The 22,011-nt window shown below is 45.5% G+C and overlaps 1 protein-coding gene across 12 annotated transcripts in view; it reads right to left on the reverse strand.

Annotated features, from left to right (window-relative positions):
* The window catches only part of LOC119180142 (japanin-like-RA2), a 318,672-nt gene that overhangs the window by 165,925 nt on the left and 130,736 nt on the right, over positions 1 to 22,011 (reverse strand). The window lies entirely within an intron of this gene.

Below are 22,011 nucleotides of genomic sequence, written 5' to 3' on the forward strand. Positions count from 1 at the left end.
GGTAACTGCTTCAAGCTCACTTGCTTGGTACCCACTATAGGGCATCAGTAATAAGTTTATTGGGTGGTATCCGCAATACACTTGCAAGCAATTTTGTGCCAAGTGTTCATGCAGTGAGTGACGACAATGAGGAATTATGGCTGAAGTTTGTATACGCCACAGTTAATAAGGGAACAAAAACAGGCTTTTGTACCGGGTTCGAGCAATGGACAACTCACTCGTTACGCCATTCAAATTGTGCGAGTACTGGCTGTTCTTTTGATGTGTAAAATGATATAGGAGTCGTATCACGCATTTCCGACATCAAGCCGGCCTAAGACAAGTTTGCAAACAAGCCACAGGCACCGGCGTCGCTTAGTGGTAAAATACTGGGCTAGTGCCCAGCGGACCCGGCCTCGAGCCCCACTGTGTCATCGGTGCTAGTTTTTTTTAGGGGCGAAGCTTCTGAAGCTGTGAGTCGTGCGTCCGCGATGTATGTAGTAGTAGTCATCTTAGTATTAGGTAGTCACCTCTATGGCCGGACTAGTGGAGAGGCACGCGTGCACTCATTTGATTTAAGGAGGGAACGCGCACACGTTAATCATTATTAATACGATAGTCACTTCTGATAAAATGACCTACAGAGGCGAGTATCGGTGACTGAATCTCCAATAAAGTGTACATTCAATACGATGCTTACTAAACAAAGCTAGTATCAGAAGGACGAGCTTTGAGCACTATTTGACCACAAAGTATTGCCACGTTAAACTCGCTGGGCGTAACCTCCCTAATTTCAGAAATGTTTAGCGAGGGTTGGGCCAGTGACATGATGAAGCAGCAGCTGAAGGTGGGAACTGCACACGAAGCACAGGCCGTAAAAAGTGTGTGCGTCTAGCCTACTCTAGCCTGGCTGTGCCACCTGTCGTTCAGTACGTGGAATGTCCGCTGGATGGCGGTGATTCTTGATGGTAAATATATGATAAAAAGGTACGAGATGACGGTACTTCAGTGTTCACTAGATGGACGGACGGATGCACGGACGGACTCACAGATGAATGGACGCATGAACGGACGAACGCGTGGATTGGTGGACGCACAGACGGACGGGTAGGTGCAAGGAGAAAAAGACGGAAGCACGGATAGACTTTCGGATGCTTCACCCCATTGTTTTCATGCACTTCGTGCATATGCTGTGCTCTTTCTAATTTTGCGCAGTGTGGTTACGGACAACGGTGGTGGCGGCGACGGACAACTGCACGTCACCCGAGTTGTGATCCCATAAAAGCTTTCGCTGTAAAACTGGATACTGGAGAAATCCGTAGTATTCTTTCTTACACGGTAGATCACAGAACGTGGTACCCTTTCAGACGGACTCTGGGGGAACGCGTATATCACAGTATTCCAGGCGCCAGATCGCGACGAAGTGACAATTAGTCAATCGATCTGAAGCTACTGAAGCACTCAGTGGGAGTGATCTTTGTTCCGCGGCCCCCAAGGTTTTACAAAAAGGCATACGGGCAGTTTGGCTTTCTTGTTGTGGGCCTCCCAGAACAGCGGTCACCCTTTCGCCTAAGTGGGGGACTACTTTTGTCGTTGGAGTCGTGTACGCTTCAACGCGCTTTGCTCCTTCGTATTATTTCAACACGTTCACCACTTGAACTCGTATTCACACACAATCGATTTGCATATCAAGAAATGATTGTGCGTGCTTGCTACCTTCCGCCTAACTGTTCCTCAAACCTTTGCGATGAATTCCACGACTGTATGCACGCTGTTTTTGTCTGGTACTCGCATTCGCAAATATTTCTCATGGTGTACTTTAATTTTCTGTAATTATTTGGAGCAGTGAGGATGGAGAGGCTAGCTGTCTTTCGCTTAATTATATGCAAAGATTAAAACTTTTCTCAGGTATTTCTTGAACCCACGCGTAAAGAGCATTTTTTCCAATATACTTGACTTGGTTTTCACAACTAATCCTTCGGCCAATTCGTCGATTTATTAGCTGCCTGAACTTAGTGATGATCACGTTGCAGAGCTCACCTCCGCAATTCAACCACAGCGTCCAACGCATCCAACCATAGTTATAAAGGTATGCGAAAGCTGATCATGCATCGATATGTACCGAGTAAGAAATTTTTAATGAAAAATACATTGCATCTGCTGCTGATAACACTGTAGAGGTGAACTGGATATAGTTTACAAAAAAGTTTGTTTCACCTATATATTGTTATGTTCGTTTGCGAACTGTTCGAGAGGCATTCAGCTCTCCGTGGTTCCCCTCGACAAATCATTGCTCACGTAATAAAAAACGACTTTACCGCAGCACTTCCCCATCTGATACCATGAAGGAATGGGTGGCTTATCAGAGTTCGGCATTAGAATATAAAAAAATTTATACGGTTGCTAAACATTCCATATTTAGCTATACACCTACTTATACTTTACCGTCTAACCCTCGTAAGCTTTGGTGTAATGTAATTGGTCCAAAAAATAAAGAAACTGATCTTTTTAACAGATTTGGCTGGGCGATTCTAACGACAGGTGCTGTGAAGCTCTGCAAGGTGTATTTAAAAATGTATTTTCTGCTGATAACTTTAATAATTTACCAATTCAAGCTGATCCTAAATATCTCCGAGTGAAAACAATTTTCATTGATCAATTAGGCTTTTTTTATGTGATAATAAAAATGAAAGCACAAGCACCTGGTATAGATATTCACTCCTCAATTTCACAAACAGACGGCCAGTTATTGATCAGTCATTTTTTCACAGCTTTTTTACAGTCACTGAAACATACATCTCATTGCCCAGTGACTGGAAGGCGGGAAAGGTGTCTTTTGTGGTTAAACCAAGTGACTCATTTATTCTTTTAATTACAGGCCCATTACATTGAATAGTATTCTATGTAAGCTTCGTATCATATCATCTATTCTAACCTAATTTTATTGATCGAAGAAACCTCTTTTATGACAGCCAGCATGGTGTACGAAACACTACTACTTCTGCGAAACCCAAATAATTTTCTTTGCCAATGACTTATTTTCAACATCTGACACTGACTTCGTTATTGACTGCATTTTCTTTGATTTTTAAAAAAAAGTTTGACACCGTTTTTCACCGTTTACTCTTGCAAAAATTAAGCATGCTAAATCAATGCTGGCTGAAATGCATTATGGTGGATTGAATGCTTCTTGTCTAAGAGTACTCAATAGTAACAGCTAACGGTCATCACTCACTCAATTGTTCTGAAACATCTGCTGTGACGCACGAGTCTGTCCTTGAACCCTTATTTTTTATTTAAAAGCTATGACCTTTGATCCTGCACTACATCGACAATCAGGCCCTTTGCCTATGATTGTTTCTTCTATTGAATAACCAACCCGCATGATTCATGACAACTTCAATCTGATATTGACAGCATTACGTCATGGTGTTAACTCTGGTCCATGAAACTAAATGCTAAGAAATATAAAACAGTAAGGATGTCTCGAGGAAGTACTGACTGCACTAGTCCTGTTTATTAAATTAGTAATTTTTAATTATCATCTGTCACTACTTACAAATATCTAGGTGTTCTCATGATTACCAATTTAACATGGAATAGCCATATTACGTATGGTATTTACCATGCGAACCACACTGCCGGCTTTTTGCACCGTAACCTTTCAATAGCGTCGGTTTCATTAAAACTTCTTCTTTGTAAAAGACTGGTCAAATTCAAACTCAAGTACGCCTCATCAAGTTGGTACCCTTCAATCAGCTTGTTTAATTGTTGCTAATTACTCTCACACTGCTAATTTCTCATCAATAAAAACTTTTCTCGTCCTCTCTATTCTTTTCAACAAGAGGAAGCAGGCCCGCCTATGCCTTCTCCACAAACGTTTTTGCATGACTCCTGAAATATAACGCACATTGTTCTCGCCACATTCTGACGTTTCATCTTGCATCGACCACAACTTCAAAGTTTATGCGCCGTTCTGCCATACCGACATCTACTATTGTGTGCCCAAGAGCTCATCTGATAGAACCATCTTTCTGCTACATTGCCAGCAACCCTGATCTTGCATCAATCAAGACTGCTATCTCCGAGTCTTAACACCACTACTCTCTGTAACGCCGCCAATGGCAATGAGAGTATTTAAATAAATAAATAAATAAATAATAAATAAATAAATTTAAAGGAAGAGGAGTTCCCTCTACTGCAGCGACATTGACACGTTGGCTCGGTGCATCAGCAAAGGCTGCCTGGGCGCTGCTGCGTCATCGCCCGTATAAGCGGCTTGCTCTTGCTGCGTCTGCACCGACACTGCTACCACTATTGAGTTTGCATTTACCATATATTTTGGTGGAGTGTGCTGCGATTTTCGCAGGCCCTGGAACTGCGTAGCCCAAAGCTGCCGTACGTCATGTCTGACGACACAGTCATCACGCCCTAATTGGCTTCGTTCCGCAGGGGCTGTCCAGGTGCCCAGCTCTTGCGAGAACCTGACATTTTCAGCGGCCTCGACGTGAAAAACGTTGAGTATTGGTTGAAACTCTATGAACAAGCCAGCGCTACTAGCAAATGGGATGCTCCTGTGCAGCTTGGTACCGTGGTGTTTTATTTACCGGATGTTGCCAAGCTGTGGTGCAGAAACCACGAGGTGAATATCCACCCTCGACGACCTTTTAAACATGCATTGTTGATGTTTTTGGACGCCCTGGTGTGCGCAAACGTTGCGTAGAGCAACGCCTACGAAGCCGGTCCTAACAAACTTGTGAGACATTCACCAGCTACATCGAAGACATCGTCGACCTCTGCCGGCGTGTCGACCTGGTGATGGCGGAAACTGACAAGGTATGAGATATCATGAAAGGCATTTCCAATGACGCCTTTCAAATGCCGCTCTCGAAGAACCCTATCATTGTCGTTGAGCTCATCGAGCTGCGTCAGAGCTTGGACGAGCTCCGAAGATAGCGTCTTCTCACGCAACGGCATAACGTCTTGGATGACACCCTCTGAAGCCTGACTACCACCTCTGACTTCCAGTCGCTGCTATCGCAGATCAAGGACTTTGTTGGGACTGAGGTCGCTCGTCAGCTATCTCTGCTATCAATGGCCGGCCAACCACTGTCACCTCTGCCAGCAAATATTCGCCAGGTCATCGAGGAGCAAGGTTGTGTGGCTCTGCTATCTGCACGCGACGCTTCACCGTTGCCGTCCCCCGAGGCCTCTGCCCAGGTGAATGCACCTCTAATATACGCTGAAGCTACCGCTTGACCATCTCTTCAGACTTTCACGTTACGACCATCAGCCGTGCAACTGCGACCCACTCCTCGAGTCACTCAGCCAAGGTTTGTCCAGAGTAGTGAACAATGGCGTACACTCGACAATCAGCCAATATGCTTTGCTAGTGGCCTGCCTCGTCACATAGCGCGATACTGCCGTAGGCACCTCCTTGTCTATCACCAGAGCTACCACCATAGCTTCGACCTTGCCCCTTATAATCGCCGCGCCCTTCGTTCACAGGCTCACAGTGACCCGACCAGATGTCATCGTACGCCGACCAACGCCCTCCTCTTAACTGCCGCTCGCCATCGCCTAGACGCTGCTCGCATCATCGATGCGTCGTCGTCCTTCATTGCCGGAGCGGGAAAACTAATTTAGCAGTTCCAGAGGCAGGAACTGCGTCACCCGCGAAAAGACCAAGTCCTCTCTTTTCCCCTACGAATGTTCTCAACGTATATGTGGATGGCGTCACTGCACTCGCTCTTGTCGACACTGGTGCCACAGTTTCAGTGATCAGTGCTAGACTCAAGTGGGTGCTGACACCCACTGTTAAGTTACTTGCGCTGCATGGCGCAGGTGTCTCGCCCAAAAGCTGCATTTCGGGTTACGACCGACGGGCGGTAGGGGGCGTTGTGTTCATATTAAGCTCCACTATCTTCATCATGGTTGGTAGAGTGGTAGCGCTGGTGGTGGTTACCCCTGGCGGAAAGCAAGCTTTGGTGGCGGGCAAGAGTTGAGCGAGTCTGCAGGCTCTGGAACTCTCAAGTTTCCGCGATTGCCGTGTAGGGCGAAAAAATCGACCGCTTCGGGTTTCATCATTTCCGCGTATGGCGTAACTACTAACTTCTTTTTTAGCGTCGGATAAGTTAGTGTTAACTCTCTCTGTTAGGGGTGCTAAACATAGTTGAAATATCTATTTCAGAATGTATCAAAAATCGTCAAAAGAGTAGATACAACGTCATTTTTCATAAAAAATGAATAAACACAAATATATAAAAACTATAAAAGCGGTAATTCTTTTAGGCAAAGTATAAAGATTATCCTGCCACTCGAGAAGCAGTAGTCTATTTGCATCGATTGCGTTTCTGTCGGTTATTTTGTTGAGACTCACACCGCGCTGGAATTAAACACACAAATAAAAGACACACTGAAGCACAGGTAGGACACACACGAGCGCGAACTAACAACTGTTTATTCGATGGAAATGTGACACACACATATATAGGTTGAAAGGAGAGAAAAAAAAAAAAAAAAAAGAAGAAAAAGAAAGAGCGTGAAGTTTTTAGACATCATGATTTCGCAAGGTGAGGGACACATGTGCTGGGAATATGACGTTAGAGGTGATAAAAGTTTGTTAAGCTACAGCTCGGGTCACTCCAAGCTTGTGAAAAGAAGTGTTGCATATGCGTGCATGTTAAACAGCTGCCAAAAGTCGTGTGACCACATGGTTGCACGTAGTTTGATGAAGCAGATTGATAGACTTAGGGACAGTGATTACCCTGATGCCTTAATCACAGCCTTGGCCGAGAGGCTTTTAAAAACCATCGGCAGCACGCACAACACGAACGTAGGATTAAAAGAGAAGCCAGAGGAGAGGCCTATTGTTATGCCTTACGTTCACGGCATTTCGCATGGACTGAAAAAAATTGCAAGTAGGCATGGCATACCCATGACCTTTACGGCACCTCACAAATTAATTTCGCTTTGTCACCAAGTAAACAGCGGCAACCAAGGGAACAAACACATATGTTCGGTTAGGCATGTTAACAAATTTGTTCCATGTGAAACAAATGTTGTATATGGTACTCCTTTGCCTTGCGGAAATTGGTACGTTGGGCAAACTGGTAGGTGCCTTAACTCACGTTTACGCGAGCATGATTATAACTGCAAGCAAATCAGTCACCCCAGTAACTTAGCTACCCATTGCATGAAGTGTCATTGTAAGCCGAACTTTGAAAAGACCATTGTTTTATCCAGATCAGAAGACAAAAGGGAAAGAGAAATCATTGAAGCTTTCATGATGCGCAGGTTTGGTGAGGACAAATGTGTTAGTGTGCCATCTATTCATTTGTCAAACAATGAATATACTTTTTTACGTAGACATTTTAGATAGTTGACAAGGCTGGATTTGATTAGCACTGATGGGCGCTTTATCTTGGTGGGCAGTGCGCATGTTCACGCTCTTTCTTTTTCTTCTTTTTTTTTTTTTTTTTTTTTTTTTCTCTCCTTTCAACCTATATATGTGTGTGTCACATTTCCATCGAATAAACAGTTGTTAGTTCGCGCTCGTGTGTGTCCTACCTGTGCTTCAGTGTGTCTTTTATTTGTGTGTTTAATTCCAGCGCGGTGTGAGTCTCAACAATGTTCAACCAACTAGCCCCCACTCTTGCCCTTTTATCGGTTATTTTGTTCAAATTGTCTATGGTTAGCCGCGGTACTTTTTGGCGATCGGCATTGCGAAGCTCCGTTTTAATTCAGCTTTGATATATCAATGCGAGCTTATGAGTCACACTTTACGGGAAGCTACGACCAAGTGAACCTGTCTAGAGGCTGTGAACCACGTTAGCTGCTGTGCTTTGCTGACATCCGGCTGCGCAGCTTCCACCGTAAAAATTCAACGCCAGCAAATCTCTCGGAGACAGCCTACGAAAACGGAATAATCTTGCACAATGTTGGCGTGTTCGGCCGTGAGTGAAAATGCGCTGCTTTGCATTTGAACAAGGCTCTTTTGCATGCGCTATAGTTTTTGTCAATTAATAAGGCTTTTCGACTTGTACTGGTAATGAGATGCACACCTTGTGAATGTTTGAGATCGTTTACGTCGTGTTCACATTCACTGAAAACATCTCTAGGGCTAAAATTTGTAGCACAGATCACAGCATAAGTTATACCTCTTTCTGCTCAAAATGAGTCTGATGCCATATACGCTCATAAATTCATTGCATAGTAGAGACAAGGGAACCTCCAGTACATATACACGTTTGTACATTTTTTGCAAGTTTACAAAGAAGCATAATACATTTGCTTTATTCATATAGTGTATGCAGTTGGGTAATTACCTATCTTTATCCTCAAAAGAACGTCACCAAAACAAATTTATTATACTGCCATTCACAAGACTAATTTATAAAACAGCAATGTTGTGTCCACACTATCTTTCTTATATGCAGTGTTCCTATATACATTCTTTCTAGTCATGCATGACAAATCTGTTCATGCTTCTTCCAGAGTAACCAGGATGGTTTTCTTTTCTTTCAATTCAACATAGCTTCCAAACAACTGCTCATATCAGTGTAAGATTGGATTCCCAATCACTCTGAACCTACCTAGCAGCGGAGAATGCGTCCTCACTTAAAGCAAGCTCATGGGCCTGAAACCTCGCAAGGTATGGTTCAAGACACTTTATTTATGTAACAAAGTTTGTTCAACCTTTTCTGTCTTACCCTGCTCAAGAGTCTGTTTTGTTTATCTCAGAAAACTGAAATAAAGAGAGACTATTGATGCCCAAGCTACCCATATCTAGTCGTAAGAAGCTCTACAGTTGTCATAGTAACAACCCCATGGGCCACCAAGATGCCAGGCGGACAAATGGAAGCCTTATAATGAAAAGCAGTTATGGCGTACAATATGTTCAAGCTGTATGAAATTGGGTGCATGTTATTGTTTCTTGCTTTATCAATTACTCAATTTAAAGACAATGGGCAGGCTTCAAAATTCTTGGACATTGCATGTCATAGGTTACACATACTGTACTTCACTCTACGTGTCAAAATTTTTATAGAGGTTCACATTTACCTAGGTAACAAATGGGCTTGTAGGAGTGCCTATTTAGCAGCACTTCTTTTTCACATTGTGTATAGAATGCTGTGAATGTAAAGACTGTTGCAAGGCAGTGGTAGTTACAGCCATACTAGTGTTAAAACAGTTACTGATACAGCGTTCATAATGGGAGTGACACTAACAAAGATTAAAGAAAAAGCTGGGCAAGAACTCGTGCCTTAATTAAGCAAGACATGTCTTGCAGAGGTAGCAATCACGTAGCCGAACAATGAGAGTAAAATACCTAGAAGAATAAGGAAGAATAAGAATGGGTGAATCACATTCGGCAAGCCCTCTAAAATTACGAATGATGATCTGCCACTAACCCTCAAGAGGAAGGTATACAACAGCTGGGTCTTGCCCGTACCTACCTACGGAGCGGAAACTCGGAGGCTTAAAAAGATGGTTCAGCCTAAATTGTTGACGACGCCGTGAGCGATGGAAATGAAATTAGTAGGTGTAACCTTAAGATACAAGAAAAGAGCAGAGTGGGTCAGCGAACAAATGGGTGTTCAGGATATCATAGTATTATTAAGAAGAAGAAATGGACATGGGGTGGGCATGTAGTACACAGGCGGAATAACCAATGGTCATTGAAGGTAACTGACTGAACTCACAGAGAAAAAAAAAACGCATATAGTGAAGACAGAAAGCTAGGTGGGCCAATGAAAATAAAAACGTGTGCACGTATAACGTGGCTGCAGAAAGCACAGGACCAATTTTTTTGTTCGATCATGAAAGAGACCTTTGTCCAGCAGTGGGTGTGATGAGACTGATTATACGCCAAAAACAAACACCAACATACACGTGAGCAGTGAGCCTTAGTTTTTAAACTTACGCCAATCGTTAAACTTCAAAACATGTTCGTTTACATGACAGAGTTAACGCAATCAAATTGAGAAGTAATCAGTTATTTGCATTCGCTTGCAGTTATTTCACTGGGACTCCATGACCATCATTCCTAGCTTGTCCAAGGGCTCCAGTTCAGCATACGAAATCTCATCTGCTGAGAAATGCTGCTGTTAAGTTGTTTTTCTCCTCTAGTAAATTTAGCTGGTTTGTTTTTGCAAACTGGTCTCATCACTCTGGACACAATTGTGCAAGAGGCAACGAAAACAAGGGGCTCCCAGTGTGAATTAGCTGTTGTGGATACCAATGTGATTAAATTGTCGAGAGACTTCCCCGAATAAAATACACAGGGCTGAGCGCATTTACTTAACCAAGTTTAAATAAAGACCTTTTACTGTGATATAATTTGTTCTATGTAAATTACCTGACGCAGAGACAAGGCAGTTTTAAAGTTATGTTAATTTCTAACAGAACAATGACAGAGTGTACTCATTAGGTATAATCAAAGTTGGGCATTGTTTGTACATGTTGATAATTCGAACGCCTACTAACAGCTATTTTCTTTGATATTGCTGTGAATGATGTAGCCAAAAGGACTAGTTTTGTATGATACCCGTGTTAAGAGTGAGGCAGACAGCTAGGAAGTAGTAAAGAATAAAAATGTGAATTCGGATTCTGTCGTTGTCCATCGATCGAGCAGTGTCTTTGATGACTGTTCACAACTCAAATGTACATGAGAGAACGCGGCGGAGTTGCAGCATGGCGGATTCATGAAGACCACCACGTCCGCTGTGGCTAACACAAATGTTGAGGTTTCTGCAGAGTGATTGCAGTTCGCGCTGTCTTGTAGAAGGGGAGCGCGTTGTTGACGCCGAACATCTTATTTTAGCCGGCACCAGTGATCCCGCAAGCACGAGCGGAGTTCTAGAAGTGTTCAGGTTGTGTGTGTAATGCAACGGCGCACCGCGTCCCTGCGAACTTTGTTTACATACATCGAGTGCTGCAGCGATATATAGTCAGTAGATACAATGGTCGTTTATTATATTCGAGTTAAAAGGTAACACCAGTGCTTCACCTAAAAAATGAAAGTTGCTTGGCCATTCGCTTTTGCTTCACGGGTGGCATCAACCTACCGTGCTGCAACAGTATAACACTGGCGATGAGACTGTTTTGGCCTCAGTATGCGGCTTCTCTATATTGCCTCTAGTTGCCGCATAAATTGCTGGAGTCATGGATACATCATCGGCACAAAAAACTCATTTATTCATCTGTCATTGCAGCACATAAAAAATTGAAGGTCACTCAAAAAGTAAGGACAGTTTGGTTCCAGGCAAGTAAATATTCATTAGCAAAGGTTTATAGTGGTGGGCTTAATTTAGCAAAAACCTACTTTACATTTCTACAGAATTACTACTTACTTCATAGTCTTTTTCGTACCACCGCAGAAGTTTATTTATTCAATCTGAATAAAAGATAACCGCTTGGCAAGTGAACCTGTTGTGAAAGGTGATCTTGAATTTCTCACACTCTTCAGATCGTACCCTGAAAAACTGTTTCGAGTAAAAAAAGAAGAAATAATCACATGGTGCTGGCACAGGGCAGTGAGGCGAGCAATTAGTGTTCCCTACTATAATAATTGATATTCCCGTTGGTTCTGATTGTGGTGCAAGGATGCATGTTGCCTAGTAGGAGGCCTATTCTGGGTGACAATCAGCGACGTCATCAATGTTTATTGTACTCATTACTGTAGGGAGTGGTTCACAGCATATGTCAGCTGTAAGTGTGGCCCCATTTTATAAGGTAAACACCGAAAATTCTCTTTTTGACTTTTAAAATGGTAGCCATCGTTTTCTAACAAGAGTAAGCTAATTGCTTGAATTTTGTTCAGTTTTTGTGAAGAGAATCGGTGGCACCACTGAGTTGTTTCTGCAATAGAATACACTATGAAGCGTCGTCACTTGTGCAACAGTGTGCGAAAACAAATCATCCCTGTTTTGCTGGTAGCATTCCAAACAGCTCATCCACTCGATGCCCTTTAGTGATTGAGTTGGTCGGTAAGCATTTTTGGAACCTAGCTTTGTGATATCTGGGCATATCGGCTACAGTTGAGTAAATTATAGCATAGCCAACATAGGGAAATTTGTCTTGCAGACCAGTAACTGTTAGTCCTCAATATATTGCAATATCTTGTTCACTTGAACGATTTGGTTGGTCTGGATGCTTTGTTTGGTGTAGTAGCTTAAACAATGCGAGCATAGCAGACGACAGCGCCACTATACCTGGAAGATGTCAAGAATGAAGGGGCATTTAGCGCCCTGAATAAAGAAAGAAGAGGAGACGCTCGCTGAGAACGAAGCTGTTCGGACGCCTAAAAACGACGCAAGGGAGCATAGGGCGAACCTGCAACTACGCGCGAGGTTTGAAAGGCCAGGTTTCTGTCCTCAAGCTATCGACGTCCTTGGGAACGACGTGTCGGCATGGCCAGGTACGAGTTCTGGGTGAGTGGTCCTGTGGGCATCTGCGGTACGGCGAGTGCCCTCGAAAGACCAGAACTGCCAACCTCGTCCAGCGAGCCAACTTCACCGGTAGTGTGCGGCTACACCTAGACCTGGTGATGCCCTCTACAGTCGTATGCTGAGCTGGCACTCAAGCGACGACTGTATCCGAACACGCTACGGGTCCCACATCTAGGCACCGGGCTACAGCACAGACTGTGAGACTGTTTGCTCTTTTCGTTTGTGTGTGGACCGCGGGCGTGTACAGCTTATAGTACTGTATGTGCAATAGTTATTGTTCGTCCAATATATCTTCCTTTTGTTTTGCTCACTGTCTCTATCTTCCTCGCGTTAGATGCCTTGCTACGCGATGATCCTAACCACGACTATCTCGCGCCAACGACCAAGTACTACTCTTGTTACATCTAAGAAGAGCGTCACATCGCGCATGTATGTTTGACGGTCGATGATGGAGGCAGATAAGCTCACGGAAATCGGAAAGTATTTGGGGTTAAGTGGCTCAGCACTAAAAGATTGGATGGACCAAGAACGCACACGCAAAAAAGAGGCACGTGACGCTCGTCTGGTGGAACGAAATGCTGCGAAAGTAGCCGAGGCAGGGGCAGTCGTTAGATTACAAGCAGAGAAGGAAGTTCTTGAGCTAAAGTTAAGATTGCATCAGTTAGGCGTGACAGCAGGTAGCACAACTACTGGGCAGCTTACCGAGGGTGCACCAACAGGCACCACGCAGAGCTACTAAAGTTCACATATACTCATCCCAGCCTTTAACGAGGAACCCTATGAGCTGGACGCATATATACAGCGATTCGAGCGCGTCGCTACTAGTCAAGACTGGCCGAAAGAGAAATGGGCCCTATCACTAAGCCTTTGCTCGACCGGAGAAGCCGAGAAGCCTTTAGTGTAGTTGGTAGGATGGCACCTAAACATGCCACAGACTACAAAGTGATGAAGAAAACGCTACAAGGCTTCAGGTTCAAGGAAGAAGGCTATCGGACAAAATTTCGGTCAGCAAAACTAGATAATTCTGAAATGGGCACGAAGCTTGCTGGGCGTATATTAGGTTATTTTGACCATTGCCAACAAATCGCCAAGACAGACCAGACCTACAATGCTTTGCGAAACAGAATTTTCTCGGAGCAGTTTCTCGCGCAATGGCTTGAGAAACTCGCTGTGTTTCTTAAAGAAAGAAACTGCGAAGGCCTTGAAAAACTGGTGGAGACTACAGACCACTACTTGGAGGCTCAGGGGTCGATAAGCCTTGGCGAATGTAAAGGTGATGTCCTGAGCAAGCCCTCAGGTCAAACTCGAACGTCTGAGCGGCAAGACGATAAAGAGAGACCGCACTGCTTCCTTTGTGACAAAAAAGGTGACAGAGCCACTGATTGTTGGACCTACACAAAAGGTCTAGGTACAAAACCATTCTTTCGTGAAAAATATCGCCGCGCCGGGCATAAAACAGGTGACTGCTCCAAAAAGACCAGCAGCGTTGAGAAGGCCTCATGGTCTTTACAACAAAGAGATGAAACCAAGGTAATTATTTCAGAGTCACAGGCTTCTCTTTGTGTTCCTTATAGTTCGGAGTGCACGAAAACGCACCCAGCCAAGCTGAACGAAAAATCTATTACCACGGGCGAAGGTGTACTCGAAGAATATCCCGCAACAGTACTGCGAAATTCCGGATGTGATTCAATCATTGTCAAAAGGTCTCTTGTGGCGGATAGCAAGCTGACTGGAAAGATTTCCTCGATTTACCTCTTGAATGGACGGTTGATGAAGCTGCCTGAAGCACACGTGGAAATTTTTCCACCTTTCTTCACTAGCAATACTCGCGTCCTTTGTATGAATACTCCTTTATACGATGTCTTGAGAAATCTGGAAGGCGTTCGAGATGTTCATAATCCTGATAACGATTGGGAGAGCCGTCTTTACACCCAGAACACCGCAGAAGAGTATTCTGGCGCAAAAAATTCTGGTTCTGCACACAGATCATTGTAAGCAAAGACTTCGACGTCGGCTGCAAGGAAAGCACGTTTCAAGACAAATGTTGCTGCTGTAAACCGAAAGGCAGGAAATCCACAACTACTCCCGGCTTGTTATTAACCCCTTGGGCATCAGCTTACAGGACTTCAAAATTAAACAGGAGAAAGACATCATCCTGCGGAAATTCTTTGAAGCCGTTAACAAAGAGGTCCAGAGAAGGTTTGCTAAAATATTGTTCTTCATGAAGAACCGAATCCTCTATCGCAAGTACACCCTTCACTCTATGAAGCATGCGAATCAGCTTGTGGTACTAAGGTGTCTCCGACATTTTGTGGTGAAAACGACCCACGAAGGCATCCTTTCGGGCAATCAGGGAATTAGGCGAAACACAGTTTGGGTACTTGAAGAGTTTTACTGGCCAGTGGTTCAGTCACACATCACGCCATTTGTTAAATCGTGTGACATATGTCAAAGAACTATTCTCAAGCACTTGGTTGGTCGTGTACCACTCGGCAACTCTCCTAATAATGACACCCCGTTCAAGAGACTAGCCATTGATATCATGGTCACCGATGTCAGAGAGCGGAAACAAGTACGTACTGACAATGGTGGACATGGGAACGCGTTATCTCGATGCTGTAGCACTGCCGAGCAACGAGACGGAGAAAGTTGCTGAGGTGCTTCTGGAGATTTTTTCTCGTAGAGTCCCACGGGAGATAATCAGTGACAGAGGCACGTCATTCTCGTCACGCCTAATGAAGGAGCTAAGCCGACTTCTCTCCTTCAAACAACTGCCAACAACTCAATATCATCCCATGGCTAATGGCCTTGCAGAGAGGTTCGACGAAAACCTCAAACAAATGATAAGAAGAATGTGTCAGGAGAGTCCGAAGAAATGGGACCGGTACCTGGCGCCCTTACTCTTCGCTTATCGCGAAGTTCCCCAGTCTAGCTTAGGCTTCTCCCCGTTCGACTTGCTCTACGGACGTTACGTCAGAGGTCCCCTGCCGATATTGAAAGAATTATGGGCCGCTGATCATCTTGATGATGATGTAAAACATCCTGCAGCTACGTACTCTAACTGCAGAATCGTCTTGAAGGCACCTGTCGCTTAGCCAAGGAGGAGCTTAAGAAAGCGAAGATAGTACAAAAGAAGCATCATGACCAGAAGGCCAGACCACGTCGAATATCCCCTGAAGACAACGTTTTGCTACTGCTTCCATTAGATACCAACAAAATGGTTCTGACCTAGAAAGGACCCTTTTGTCCTTTAGAAGAAAAATGAGGTCGATTATTTATAAACTTCGGTACCAGAAGCACGCTATTTTATATAAACCTACTGAAAAAGTGTGAGGAATGGCCGCCTGCACCACCGCATGAAGCATCAGCTGTTTGCCAGGCACATGACACCGAAAGCGACGAGCTACCATGCGTTCCAATCCAACGAAAAAAATACTGCACCCCGTGTTATACGCAAGCCGTACACCGCAACCACGCGAAGCTACTTACGCTACAGTAAAGCGAGAGGCCCTGGCTCTTACGTGGGCGGTCCGGAAATCTCATAATTTCTTATTCGGACGAACTTTCATTCTACAGAGTAGCCACAAATCGCTTGTAAACATTAATTCGGCCAAGCATGTGAACAGCCACGTGTTACGGTGGAGCCTCATTCTTCGGAAAACGACTTTTCGGTCGAGTATATTAGAGACAGCGACAACTTGAGCCTTTTGCCAACCCTGTGAGCAACGTCTGCTTAAAGAATCGATGCTCAGTGGTATTAATAGTTTGTGATGCGAACCTTCCAGTGTGATGCAAGTGTCATGACGCTCTAGTTTTGTGATTTGTTTCTGTTTTATTTCGGTGTGTACTTTTGTGACCGAACGTGCCGAGTGTGCGGGGCTCGGAACTGCTATAGTGTGCAGTGGTGCTTACGTGTGTGCTTTCGTCTGCGAACCGACGTGTCCCCCGTGCCCTCAAGTTCTTCTACCGGAAGAACTTTCTTAAGTGGGGGGTGATGTTATGTAGTAGCTTCAAATTGCGAGCATAGCTGACGACAGCGCCACATCACCTGGAAAGTGTCAAGAATGAATAAGCATTGCAGCGCGCTCAATGAAGAAAGAAGATGAGACGCTCGTGGAGAACGAAGCCGTTCGGACGCCGACAAGACGACGCAAGGGAGCCTAGGGCGAATCCGCAACTACGCGCGAGGTTCGAAAGGCCGGGTTCCTGTCCTCGAGCCATTGATGTCCTCGAGGCACGACGTGTCTGCGTTGCCAGGTACGAGTTCTGTGTGAGTGTTGGTGCGGACATCACTACGGCGAGTGCCCTCGAAAGACCGGAGCTGCCGACCACATCAAGTGACCCGACTTCGCTGACAGTGTGCGGCTACGCCTAGACCTGGTGATGCCCTCTACAGTGGTATGCTGACCTGGCACCCAAGCGACGACTGCATCCGAGCACGCAACGGGTCCCACTTCAAGGCAACGGGCTACGGCACAGACTGTGAGACTGTATACTCTTTTCCTTTTTGTGTTAACCACATGCGTTTAAACCTCATATACTGTATGTGCAATAGTTTTTTTTTCGTCCAATATACCTTTCTTTTCTTTTCCTTACTGTCTCCATCTTCCTCGCGTCACAGGCCTGGCTACTTGAACCTAACCACGACACTTCACGTGGTGTTCTACTCTTTTGTGTATGCATTTGTGCAGGTATTTTGTAAGTCGCAAAAGCGTGTTCTGACACTTGTTTCAATCTTCAATGTTCGTCTATGAGCTGTGCACAACTCTTCGTGTTTTGGAAAACTAGTGAGTTTGTTGCCTGCAAAATATATATACAGTGTGCACCCCACAACCGGCAGGAGCACCAATATTCGCCAACATTGTTGTCTGCATTCCCCGTCAAGCAGATGACAAGTGAGCCAGAACAATCACTTCAGTATTCTTGCTTAGAAGTAGCAGATTGCGCTGTGCACATAACACTTCAGGTTGACGTGCAAACACTTAAAAATTAGAAAAAGGCCCTTACTTTGCGAATAAACATTGTTGAAAATTTCATTATGCAGATTTGACTACAGCGATTATTGACTGCCCAATTTTCAAACATTGCTACCATGGTTTCCAGCCCTTTTGAGCTGTATAGTTTTACTAGTGTTCCATATGCCACTATGGTAGGCGTATATGTCATGTGCACTGTATTACGAGTGCTATCCACTGGTGCATATTTTTTTTACGAATGAGTGCTTTTGGGAGCACCAACTGGCATCCTCTGGCTCGTTTCCCAGCAGAGCTACAGTTGGCGAGCAAGGGCGAGGGTAGCTAATCCACATAACTTGTCGTCCGCGACAACTATCACAATAATGTTGACTTGCTGAAATGTTTGACTCAGGCTTACATTATTCGCCAACTGTTACTCAATAAAAGTGCCTGTCACTGCAGCTCTTTTACCTCCTTTGAAACGTAAAACAAGTTTCCTCTCCAAAATTATCCTGTATATGGTGTTTCCTTGCATGCACTTGCTTCGCTTAACTGGAAGTACATCAAGTTAGTCGTGAAAAAATAGGACGCGCAGGTAAGAACACATCCTTGAAACCCAATTTTGAGAACAATGTTATATGCAGGGATACCTAGCACGACAGCGTGAGGTAATTTCTTTTTATTCGGCGCGATGTGCTTCTCGCCAATGCGTTAACAAATATCATATTACGGCTCTGGCTAATCGTACTGACACTGCACTTTTTGAGAGCATGTCTGGTGAAAAAGGCAATAGGCAGCACAGTGTCAAGTACTGTGCAGGGGGTGTCCAGTCGGTAGAAGGGTGTCTAGTGGTAAGGTCGGATTACGGCCATTAAACATATTGCCAGAATGGTAAAGCCAGATGATAATGCAACAGGAAAATGCCAGAGGGTAATGAACGTGTTTCTGGCAGAAGAAGAGAGCGAAGAAGTAAAAAGGCTGCTGTGGCTAGGTAAACAGTAATCCACTTCAAGTTCTTGTCTATCGTTTCCTCTCGCGACAGACTGGTTGACGTGCTGGGTACTCTACTGCAACGTATTTTGTCTGATGGTCCTGAACCAGAAGCAACCACCGCCAGTGCACCAGGGTCTGCTGATATCCATCGAAGCAGCCGCCGCCTTCAAGGACTACCACCACAGTACGGCGCTTTGTCAAGTGCCATGAGGACAATGCTTGCCACATCAGCAACCCAAACCGAGCACGACCTATTCTCTAGCGTACCCTGTGTCATCAACTCGCCTCGCACACCCAACTCAGTCCACGGCGATGCCGGTGATGTCGAAGACTGGCTTGACCATTTCGACCGGGTCACTGCCATCAACGACTGGGACAACCACCTTAAGTTGAAGAACGTGTAAATCTCCCTCTTAGACGTGGCAAGAGTGTGATACGAGAACCACGAAACTTCATTTACAAGTTGGCAGGAGTTTCATCGGCAGCTTCGCGAAGCGTTCAGTGACCCCGAACGGAAAAAAAGAGGGAAGTAGGCACTTTCTTGGTGGTTTCAAATGCCGAACGAGAGCGTCGAACTTTTTGTCGAGGTGATTTCGCGATTATTTCTACAGGCCAACCCCAACATGCCAGAAGGCAAGAAGGTGCGCCTTCTAATACGAGGCGCAGAGGAGCAACTTTTCGCGGGCTTTGTGCGCAACCATTCTATGACTGTGTCGGAGTTCGTACGTGAGGCCACAATTATGGAGCACATGCTTCGGCAGTGACTGTCACAGTATGAGCGTCAGACGGCCATGTCCACTGCGTGCTCGCTCGTACCAAGAGGTGATAACAGGGAGGTCCTCACACAACTCATATGGCATGTTGTACGCGAAGAACTTCGGAAATCTCATGCAGCGTCCCCTTCCAGTAGCGCTTCTCTCACAGACGTTGTTCCTAATGAAATCAAACAGTTCGTTCATTACTCGCCACCTTCGCAAGTAGAACCTCCCACGCTTTCCTACACGGACGCCCTACGCGCCTCTACGCCGTTGACGGCACATTTCGCTCATCCATCTCCTGATCCCCTAGACACTTTCCAAGTACAGCTTATCACCCGCCTTCTCAGGCCTATTTTCGTCCTGGCCCGCGGAAGTCCCCCGTCTGGTGTGCACCCGACCATTCTCCTTTGTGCTATCATTGTGGCGAAGTTGGACACATGTACGGTGACTGTTACTACCGATGAATAGGCCTACGCGAATTCCACCCAGAAGCTCGTTGTCCACGCTATGGTTAGCGCCCACAAAACATTCCGGATTACTTGGAAGGTAGCCATCACGCTCCTGTCCCGCCGTGACGACAGTCACGGTCACCATCACCCCATCCATCTTACGGAGGTGAGGCCACTGTCACGCGAACTGACAAATACTCTGCGCCGCTGCCTTACGATGTGCCGTTAAAGTCTGTCTCTGAAACCGCTAACAGAACGTCCACAGCCATTACCCTTTTCGTTGACTCTTTTCCGGTGACTTCGCTTGTCGACACGGGAGCTGATTACTCGGTGATGAGTGCTTCATTGGCCACCCGTCTACAAGAGGTACTGACAACGTGGGACTGCCCTGAACTAATCACCGCTGGAGGACACCTCGTATCCCATATAGGAAGGTGCACCACCAAGCTTGAGATCTGTGCGTCGGCTTTAGTAGCATCATTCGTTGTACTGCCCAATTGTTCTTGGCCGGTCATTTTGGGCACGGATTTTCCACAAGGGTATGAAGCAATAATTAATCTGCGTGATTTGTTCGTCATTTATGCTAACTGTGTTTCTCCAGATTCCGAAATCAAGAACGAACATTGTGGCGTGGATTTACGCATAGTTGATGATTGAGTCACGTTGCCGCTGGGCCTCTGCAGTCATTCTCGTTAAGAACGATGGGCCGATTTGCTTCGGTGTTGACTACTGTCGTTTTAACAAAATAACTCGAAAAGATGTTAACTACATTCCGAGAATCGACGATGTCCTTGAAAGCCTCTAAGGTGCGGAGTTCTTCTATATTGACTTACGGAGTGGCTACTGGCAAGTCCCTCTGGCACCTGAAGATCAGCTAAGAAGGCCTTTACGAATTCGGTGTTTTACCTTCTGGTCTTCGTAACGCGCCCACAAAATTTGAGCGGATGATGGACAATCTTTCGCGTGGCCTGAAGTGGAAAACATGCCTGTGCTACTAGGATGACGAAGTTATATTTTCACCATATTTTGCAGCGCATATCTGCAGGCTAATTACCGCAGTGCCTGATTGACGCTGTGCTTCAGCTCAACCTGAAGAATCGCGGCTTCGGCGCTAGTCAGCCTACCATCTTCGGCTATGTTTTCTATAAAGACAATATTCCTGACACTGCCAAGCTTCGGGCAGTTGCATATTTCCCTAATCTGCGTCTCTGAACGATCTGCGCAGATGTTCTGGGCTCTACTCGTATTTTCGTCACATTATTTGGAAGTTTGCGATGATCACCGCCCCCTTGACTGAACTTCTACGCAGTAACTCGAAATGTTATGCTCCGTCACCCGCCTGTGACGATGCCTTCAAAACGTTGCGCCACCAATTTCGCGTAGCTGCAACCCGACTGCTTCGGCTGAGGTACACACCGATGCCAGCGGTGTTGAACTCGGCGCCGTGCTCGCACAGCGCAAGTCGGGGTTCCAGGAATACGTAGTCGCATAAGCAAGCCGTACCCTAATCAAAGCGGAGGAGAACTACTCTGTGACTAAGAAGGTGTGTCTGGAAAATATTTAGGCTCTAGGTAAATCTATACCGTACATGTATGGTCACCCTTTCGACGTAGTCACTGATCACCATGCATTTTGTTCGTTATCCACGTTGAAAGACCTTTCCGACCGTTTAGCTCGCTGGGCTTTGCGGTTGCAGGAGTTCTATATGCGTGTTGTCTACAGTTCTGGCAGACGTCACACTGATGCCGACGCCCTATCACGTTCACCTGTGCTGTGTCCTCTGAAAGCTCTGCATGTCTATCTACCGTGAACGAAATGGTTGCGTTCCCAGCAAACAGCAACATGACATCTGAGCAACGTAAGGATGAGTGGATCAGTGGTCTTCTGCGATTCCTTTCAGACCCATTGACTTCTCCATCTTGTCGAGCGTCACGCCGTCAAGAAGCTCACTTTAAGGTCCGCGATGGCATCCTTTATCACAGAAATTACAAGTCCGACGGCCGAAAGTGGTTACTGGTGATACCTCGCCATCGTCATGCTGCCATATATTGAGCTTTCCACGCTGTCCCTCAGTGCGCACATGTGGGCATCTTCGAAACCTACGCTCGGCTTTCCTCTCGCTTTTATTGGTGAGGGATGTACACCTTTGTACGCAAGTACATTCAGTCATGCCTACAGTGCCAACGACTCGAAGCTTTCCCTCATCACGCCTCTGGTCTGATCCAGCCAATCCCTTGCCAAGCTAGGTCTTTCTACCACGTTGGAATCAATTTGTATTGGGCTCTTTCATTCACGCCTTCTGGAAACTGTTGTATCTTTCTTGCTGTTGACTACATGACGCGATACGCAGAAACAGCCGCTTTTCCTGCTGCCACAGCAGGTGACGTATCATCTTTTCTCCTGCGGAACCTCATTCTCCGTCACG

Source organism: Rhipicephalus microplus, chromosome 7 (genome assembly GCF_043290135.1).
Source record: "Rhipicephalus microplus isolate Deutch F79 chromosome 7, USDA_Rmic, whole genome shotgun sequence".
Taxonomy (NCBI): domain Eukaryota; kingdom Metazoa; phylum Arthropoda; class Arachnida; order Ixodida; family Ixodidae; genus Rhipicephalus; species Rhipicephalus microplus.